This window comes from Aplidium turbinatum, chromosome 10 (assembly GCF_918807975.1).
Source record: "Aplidium turbinatum chromosome 10, kaAplTurb1.1, whole genome shotgun sequence".
In the NCBI taxonomy this organism is placed as follows: domain Eukaryota; kingdom Metazoa; phylum Chordata; class Ascidiacea; order Aplousobranchia; family Polyclinidae; genus Aplidium; species Aplidium turbinatum.
Genome location: NC_137481.1, coordinates 3,408,909 through 3,417,851, shown reverse-complemented (window position 1 = coordinate 3,417,851; position 8,943 = coordinate 3,408,909). Strand labels below are relative to the sequence as shown.

Below are 8,943 nucleotides of genomic sequence, written 5' to 3'. Positions count from 1 at the left end.
ACTTTTATTGTTGATCTCGATTTCAAGTTTTCCCGCTAACCGTTTCTGTTCTTGCGAATGTTCGTCCTTACAACAAACAATGGCTTGCAGTTTTTTGCTCTTACTTCTACCCTTTGTCTTGACTTTGTTGTATTTGGCAGTTGGCACGTATTCTTTTTGTTATGATATTCAGCAATAACATAAATTAAAGCAAATTGAACTACCGGTAGGCCTACAGTAGTTTACAAATTACGCCAGTTACAAATTATTTATAAAACCTGTTTGAAACAAATTTTTTTGGTAGAAACCAAACCAAATCATTTATAAAAAAAGTTTCATTCAAAACGAAATAAAATCAAGGCAAAACATATTAATTTGAAACATTTCGAATGTTCTATAAATATTTCAAAATTAAAAATGCTATACACAAACGTGTAAACAAGTTTAATCGATCGCACTGACAAAGTCATAATAAGAGGACACGTTCACACCAGCGATAGCACAGCCAGATTGAGTGGAGGAATTACAACGCTCTTTGAAGCATTTATGACGTCACGATAATTGGACGAAGCGTACAAAAGTGTCAGATCACGTGATATAAACCACTTCCGTACAAACTGGAAACTAAGTTTTGTGTTAAAAAATTGATACGGCCCCGAATCGTCATTCAAAGCTTTGATTCAGCTCGTTGCTTAAAAGATTGCGTGCACCAAAGCAAATGCTACAGTCGCCTCATTCACTTGTTTTCAGATGGTCTCATTGTACTTGGTGGAGAAGACAAAGATGGCAATAAACTAACGGCCGTTGAATACAAGTCGGACCAAGGCAGAGAATGGATGGACCTTCCATCAATGAATCACGCAAGATCGAATTTTGTAGCTTTGTATCATAAGGGTTCCATTTATGCTATAGGTAACATGTTGGAGACAAATAGGAGGCTACAAATCTTCGGCACAAACTGATTCAATGAAACCCTCTCTGTGGTTGGGGAAACGTATTTAAAACTAGTCAATTTTAAACTAACTTAAACTTTTTCAAAAATCCACCTTTTATTTGATGAGTTTGGACAAAAAACATTGTTGGCTAAAAGTGTTGGCTATATAAAAAGAAGCAAAAAGGTAAAACATGTTAAAGTTTCCAAGCACAAGCCCTTCAGACCTCATACTAAACTATTGGCTATTTCCGACCTCAACTTATTATTTTTTTTTCGTCAAAATTGTGGAGACCGGCAAGTTTTTTTGTATCTATTATTTCAGGCTGAAATGTTTTGCTAGTTTAAAATTTTTTATTTTAAGGCATAATTTTGAAATGTTTGCAAGAAAACAGAAGAACTATTGCCAACACCTGTTACAGGTGGATGTCAAGCACAACCTAATCGGAACATAACTATGGAGTACTTGGATCTCAACACCCAATCCCCATGCTGGCAAGATTTGCCAAAGTATTTTTCAAACGCAGCTAGAATAAGAGGATTCATTTGGAAAAATCAGATTTGCATGCTTGGGGGGTAAGATAAACTACCTACCTCTATCCATCAGTTTAGTTTCTTTTTATTTCTGACCATCATAATGAAAACAATAAACACCAAATAAACAAGAGGTCTAGAAAAAAATAGAAGCGACAACACGCGGACGTTATAACGTATTAATTTCTAAAACAATCAGTTTAAAATGTGGCATAGTCGCAACACTTTAGAGTTTAGAAGAACCCCAAAGTTTGGAAAACAAAGGAAAAGAGAGTTAGTAAAACTTTCATTTTTTAGTAGAAATAACAAAAATACTCAGTTGCTTTGTTGATTGGCCTTGTTATGTTATCAAGTTTGCTGATGGAATTGGGAGATGCGTTTAGGTCATCATAAAGGAGAGCAAGTTAGGCTAAGCAGTCCACATACAGAAATCCATCATGGGCAAAGCTATTTCAAACCTCCCTGTTTCAAGCTTAGTCGGGCAGTTCATTGCGTTCTGAAATTTTTCGATTTTTTTTGCTTTTGTTTTGAACGCATAACGAAATGAAATTGCTTGGATGTTTAAACAAGTAGACTATGCTGGGACAATAACAAATTATTTAAAGCTTTGGTAGAGAGTTTTCTTTGTTGAACCATAGAGAAATAAAACAAAGTAACTTCAGCGGGTTTAACATAATGTATTACATACACAAATATAACATAATTAAAATAAACTCAAACGTTTTCGACACGTGCATGTGTCATCAGGAATTACATATCTGCAATATAAATAAAATGAAAATTGTAAAGTAAATTTGACTTTGCATTATAACTGTAATTGTATACTAACGACACTCCAGACTGAAAAACACAAACTGAACGAGTGACACAGGAATGATTACAAGTAAATCATACGGTGGAAACAGATCACATGAGATGTAAACTACAGGCATTTGACAAACAATTAGAACACACACAAGAGGAACGATGAGCCACAGGCGAATAACTGCCGGTTGGGAGACGGATTATTACGTTTGATTCTTAAGGCTTCCATGATCTTAGTCTGAAATTCAGATCTGCCTCGAGAGATGATTTTAAATTGGTCGATCGAGACATTGTCAGAGCACGTTTCACAAGAGGCGATGTGCTCTTTAATTGCACTTTTGGTTGTTAAGTTTGGGTTTAAGTGCTCCCCGGCCCTTGTCAACAAATGACTGGTTGACATACCAATGTATGTCTGGTTTGCATCACGCAAACAACTAAATTTATACACAACATTCGAAGAAAGAGCAAAGGGGGTAGGCGACTTCAGTTGAAAATATTGGTGCACTTTAAACGTTTTATATACAGGATGAATGTCACATGAAAATTTCTTTTTTATAAGTTTAGCTAGGTTTTTGGCAAATCTTTTATCTAATCGTTTCCTAAAAAGGGTATACTAATAAAATAACTAAAATCTACTTCTCCAGGCGTGTCTTTTGGTTCATCAGCCATGAAGGTGTTTAAAACTTTATTGAAAAAGTGGGAAGGATGTCCATTTAAATAAAACATGTTTTTCAATTTCTTGATTTCTTTCTGAAACAACTGATTATCAGAACACACCAAACGAGCACGAGACAACAGACACAAAATTAAACCAGATTTCTATTTGTAAGGGCATAGAGCGTTATAATTTAAAAGCAAGCCAGTGTTGGTAGGTTTTCGCCAAATCCAGGTGTCAAAAGAATTGGGTTTAATTTCGATTTCAACATCAAGAAAAGCGATAGTATCATTAGATTTTTCAAGTGTAAATTCGATATTTTTATGCTGAGAGTTGAAGAGGTGTAAAAATTAAATTTTTACTCACCCCACAGTGGAGCATGGTAATCGCGAACCCAACACGTGAGACAGCAACCTCATCCTTATTTGGCGCGACCAATTGTGTATGTAACTATGTGTGTCTACAAATTTAATCGTTGTTGTCACGCTTACAATGCGGGGGCAGAGACCTCGCAACGGCTCCCAGAGATCCAGTGGGCAGGACGGAAAAGCCTCACTAGTCTATTGCCGCACGAAGCGGTTCAAAAATGTTACGGCCGGATCACACGGTGTGACTGCGGAATGGACGTTCTCTTTTACGCCTCGCAATCCACGGCAGCCATGGCCAGACAACGTGCCGTGACAGCGGAATGGACGCTTCGCTTACGCGCCGCAATCGTCACGAGTCACGGAAGACGCCATTTAGCCACATTTGCCCCAATATATTGTACTTGGTCGCGCCCCAGTGTATTGTATCCGCCAGCTGCCTCACGTGTTGCGTTCTCACAAACCTTGCCTAAGCACGACCGGTCTCAAGAGATCCATTGATCCCGATCCGACCGGCCCCTACCCCAAAAAAGTTCCCAAATTTTGCGCTGGTGTAAGCCGTTCTCGCCGGCAGACCCAAGCCTGCCGGAAGACGAACCCCCACCCCAAAAAGGCGGTTTGTACCCGTCTCTCTGGTCCGTCCCGACTTTCTAAATTTTCGAGACGCGACTTCATCAATCGGAATTTCGGCCACCAATTCTCTCCTCACAGGCACCATATCTCCCCAGCCCTGGCCTCGCGTCCTTAGCTGGTGGACCAACCGCTTCCGGGCGCAAAATCTCCCGTTCTACGTCATACGCGGCACACCTGCATGCAATGCAATCACACCTGCATGCAATGCCATTTAAACTCCAAGATGTTAAATGAAAGAGAACTCAACTAAAGAAGCAACAGAAAACTCACAAATTTAATATAAGCTAGACGATTAGATATGCTGCATGTAAAGAACATTTAGACCTGTTTCCTTTAACTTTCATCATAACCTAGCATACACTGTTATAGGCCTAGTGCACCTGTGTAAGCACTCCGGTACCTTACCTAATGTTTTGACTTTTGTTGCAAACCAAATTAAATGAATGACCTGACATAACTTACCGATAATGATGTTCTTGCAAACAGTTCCCAAAACAAATTAAACTAGGCTATAGGCTTGCCTGGTACTCTGTTCTGTGATATTTAGGCTAGTAGCCTACTGCAGCCAGTGCAGAGTGGTAGATCAAGAATCTTTGCTTTCCCAAACCTACTCAGTACTGCCTAGTTACTTACAAACCTCATGGCTAACAAGCTGGTCAGTGGTCACCGGAGCAACTTCGACTGCCAGAATTTTACACGGCTCGCTTACCGTTAGCCTAATCATTCTGCTACAATTTCAACCATGTTTCTGCTGCAAGCATAGCCAGATTAGCTGCGCCACCAGCGGCGCAAGGTGCTGCTTAAAAAACGGCCATAACTTTTTTTTCCAAGAGTCCCTGCTTGGAGGAGAGTGATAATCCTAATCTAGAGGAATTAAGCTTTCCAACGATACCAAATTTGTTAAGGTCGCAATTTATTCCAGGCGGCCCTATATTTTCGCATTTTACGCTTAGACTAAAGCCAATATCGCACACTACATAAAATTGGCCCCGGACCGAAACGTATAAAATTTATCGATGAAGTTTTCGCCATCGTAAAAGAGCTTTTTCAATGCGTAGATAGCTTACCGTAGCCTACATAAAAAAACATAAAAGTAATCCGTGAAATTGATTTAAAAACACTGTAGAAATTAATCAAGATAAAAACTTTGCAACAGTTGCAACTTAACGATTTGTACATTAGAAGTAGCAATAAAAACTAAAATAACTTTTCTGTAGGGTGGCAATTGAATAGTAGACCGTATGGTTGTTTTGTTGTCTCCCTGTCAGTTTGAGAATTTGTACCACTTTTGCAGTGGAAATATAACTTGCACTTGCACATTTCAACCTTGTACTGTTCTGAGTGTTCCTGTTTCTGGCAAATACATCATTGATTGATTGAAGATTCAGTATTTTATTTTGCAATCGCATGTAGTTTAGCAACTGTTGACATCATGATAATGAAGCCACGATCATGTGACTTTGTAGTTTATTGCAATTGAATGGATTTGATTTTGACGCTTTTGGTTGCACTTATAAAATAATTAAGCACATTACACTTGTTTTTAGGGACCCACAGACATTTGGTCTTGTACGAGATGCAGATGCAGAACCCGCAGGAGAGTTTCCAGATTGCAACAGCTGGAAATGTGGACCACATCAAACCTTTAGTTTGCCAAGGATTACATTTAAATATTCAATTGCTCATGTCATTTACATGACACGAAAGTAAATGAAATGTTTGGCTTCAAATTTTCTAAAACGCGATTGTTTGTGCTTTGTCCTTCGTCTAAAATAAGTGAAAAAAGTTGACGTGAAAAGCTGAACGCAGATTTTTTGAAATTTACTCTATTTTCTTTGTAAGATCTAATTTCGCTTTCAATTGGTGATGAAATTGAAACGGGGCTTTCACAAAAACTGACAAGAACAAGCACTTCTATTTGTAGGTGAACTTTTAGAGCGCAATACAGAAAACAAAAATATTTAAAAAACAGTTTGCAAACAAAATTTCATTCATCGTTTTGTGTTAAGCCAGAGCCAAAGTCGACCTTGTTTGACGACTCCGGCAAAATCAAAATCTTTTTGACTCCACAAACCTGCCACATAAACTAGCTTGAAGATACTCGGAATGTTATCACATTGTATGTTTCTACCGTATTGCGGATTGGGCAAGTTTTACAGCGGTGTCGAGCAGCCTACAATTTTTTTTGCTTGCTACTGTAATAGTCCACTGCAGTGGTTTTCAACCAGGGTTCCTCGGAACCCAAGGTTCCGCCAGTAAGTCTAGGGGTTCCGCAAGTTTACATTCAAATCCGAGAGTTTATTTTATTATTATATGCATATTGTTTAAATATAATCAAATATTGATTAGGTTTGTCACTTAATAAATTTGCTACACTTTTAACACGTTCGTTGCGATCCCGAATTTTCGTTGTTTTCTTGTGGTGCGATTACCTTTAACCCTATTTCCTGTGACGTATTTTGGCCAATTGACTTGCGGAGGGGGGGGTCGGTTCGACACTATCACTTTCAGCTCGTGTAACTCAAAAACTACGCAAAATAGATCAATCAAATTTTCACATGATGCAGATAAATTATCTGACAACATAGCATCGAAAATCTTTTGCAATTTGTTCAACAGCGTAACTTGAAAAATCAAATAATTTGATGGTTGGTCATATTTTTTTATTTGACTTGAGAAATCGTTTCTTAATTACTTTATAATTGAGTGTGACGGGATAATTCCATTGTGTTGGATTTTAATCTCTTACGCGTGGACGTCGTCCACGCTTCAATGAAATCGTAATTGGCGTCTGACTTGCGTTTGCTTGTTGTTTTGCCCGAGGCATTGCAAAAATCTTTCGCTTTGTCTCAACATTTGCAGAGAATGAGACAAAATCACGGCAAAATAAACTGTTTCAAGTCATTTTTGAGCCATATGTTATATATAGTCTACACATTTTCAAATGTACTGTCATCGCTTGATATTAAAACTAAATCAAGCAATGAGCTTTAGTAAACATTTTATTTGTAACAATTGTGTAACAACTGATTTGTAACAGTTCAGTTTTCTTTTCACACTCATACTGTCCAATTTGGTTATACATGATCAAGAAACACTTTGCAGTTTACAGCACATCCCAGGGAGCTATTTATTTGTTTTTAACATTGTTTCAACGTCTAGAGACGTTGAATCGATGTAAAAAGTATCTGATTTGCTTTCTAGCTAGTGATTTGCTTTCAAAACTGATTCCATACCTACCAACAATGATCACTTTGAATGAAATAATTTTGCAAACAATTTTGATAAAGTGAAGTGACAATAATCGTTTAGTCAAATCGTATTGGTAGGCTATAGAAGAGGTCGTTTGTACATTGCCAAAGGGAACTCCCGTTCTGCGTGACAAAGTCAAAGTCGTGGCATAACGATAGGAAAAATAAATACATTTAGCAAGATATCAAATCTTGGAAAAAAAAATCTTTTTTAGGCTGATTGTTATTATCATACAAAAAAATCACTAAAATTTTGACTTTTTTCTTCGGCAAAATTGAAGGCTTTTGATATTTTGAAAATGCACGTTTGTGTCTAAGCGATTGAAACGGCTTTTTTATGTTGTCAACCAGATTTGCAAGATAAGGATTTCTACATGTTTTTCTAACTTGTTGGACATGCATTTTGTGTCAAGCTATTTCTTACGCATTAGAAGATTTCTTTCTCTTCAAATTTTGAAATAACATTTTAGATGCAGTTTGCGGTTGACGGCATTACTGCAAAAGCCATCTTTTGTAATTGATACATAACCAAAAACAAAAGGCGCATAAACTACTGCTGGCTGATAGACCACGTAACAATACATCATAATGATGTTTTTCCGAACCAAAGACCCAGAAAACCAATTTTGTTGTATATTAGTTCAGACGTTGAACCAATGACAAAAAGTGATTTGCTGATTTGAAACAAAGTGATTGCTGTTCCCAATGCGCAAACATTTTGATAAAAGTAATCAAGTTTTGGCCACAGCTTTCTGGTCCACTGAGGCTACTCTGGTCAATCGACTCACGTTGCAAATAACTTATCGACATTATTGGGTAGGCTCACACTAAAGTTGTTTTGTGTAAAGTCTTGCTTGTGAAAAAGTCGAAGTAAAAACACAAAAATGAAGTAAGTTATATTTACAAAGTAATATATTCTTGAATCAACCACAGTTTTAAAAAAAATAGTTTGAACAGGTTTCATGTAATAGAAACTACAATTGATATCATCGCGAAGGATCAAATAGCTGTGAAAATCACTTCAAGCAATTGTTTGTTATGATTTTCATTTTTCATCATGCAAACCAAGGTGAACCTCAATATCATATTTTTATGCCAAACGATAAAAATCGTTTTTATTTTTTTTTTAGTTACTTTTAGGAGACAAGAAAAACAATCCGCATAAAAAATAATTCAATTCAACATATTTCCCTTATTTTGTCAGATATGTATTTCGTGCAACAATTTTTTAGAAAAATTGCTGAGTATGGTATCGCGTTTTAGATGCAGTCAGAGAATGCAACTTCGCGGTTGATGGCGTTATTACAAAAGTCAATCTTTTGTCACGGAAATGTATTCGAAAACAAAAAGGCTCAAAAGCGGCTGACTGATAGGTTACGTTGCGATACGTTACAAAATCAAGGCATTGATTTCAGATTCTTTCAACCAAGCAAACAACTTTGCTCCAAATGACATAAACATCCAAATTTATTGAGAAAATGATATATGGCTATACCTTTTTGAGGTAAGCTTTTGTGAAAATAAGCTTTTGAAGATCAACATTTGAAAACAAAGTTTGAAATTATTGAGTTGGTCCTAATAGTGTTTCTGCTGAGATATATCAAAACTTTTCAATCCTCGTAGAGAAAAAATAATTTTGTAATCTCTCAAGCAACTGCAAAATTACCATTTAGGTAAAGATTCATTGCTGACAATACAGTATGTGCAATGTTTGTCAAAGCACAACAATTTCGCTGCGCGTGTTTTTCCACAAAAGCAGAGCAGTTTAGATAGACGATGTCAAGTTCTTTT

The 8,943-nt window shown here is 37.0% G+C and overlaps 1 long non-coding RNA gene across 1 annotated transcript; it reads left to right on the top strand.

The window, feature by feature from the left end:
• Nucleotides 1-1,347: 1,347 nt before the first annotated feature.
• On the top strand, nucleotides 1,348-6,847 carry LOC145778902 (uncharacterized). Its single transcript, XR_014290493.1, has 2 exons — nucleotides 1,348-1,486; nucleotides 5,449-6,847. It is a non-coding gene; the product is annotated as an uncharacterized LOC145778902 (long non-coding RNA).
• The last annotated feature ends 2,096 nt before the right edge of the window (nucleotides 6,848-8,943 follow it).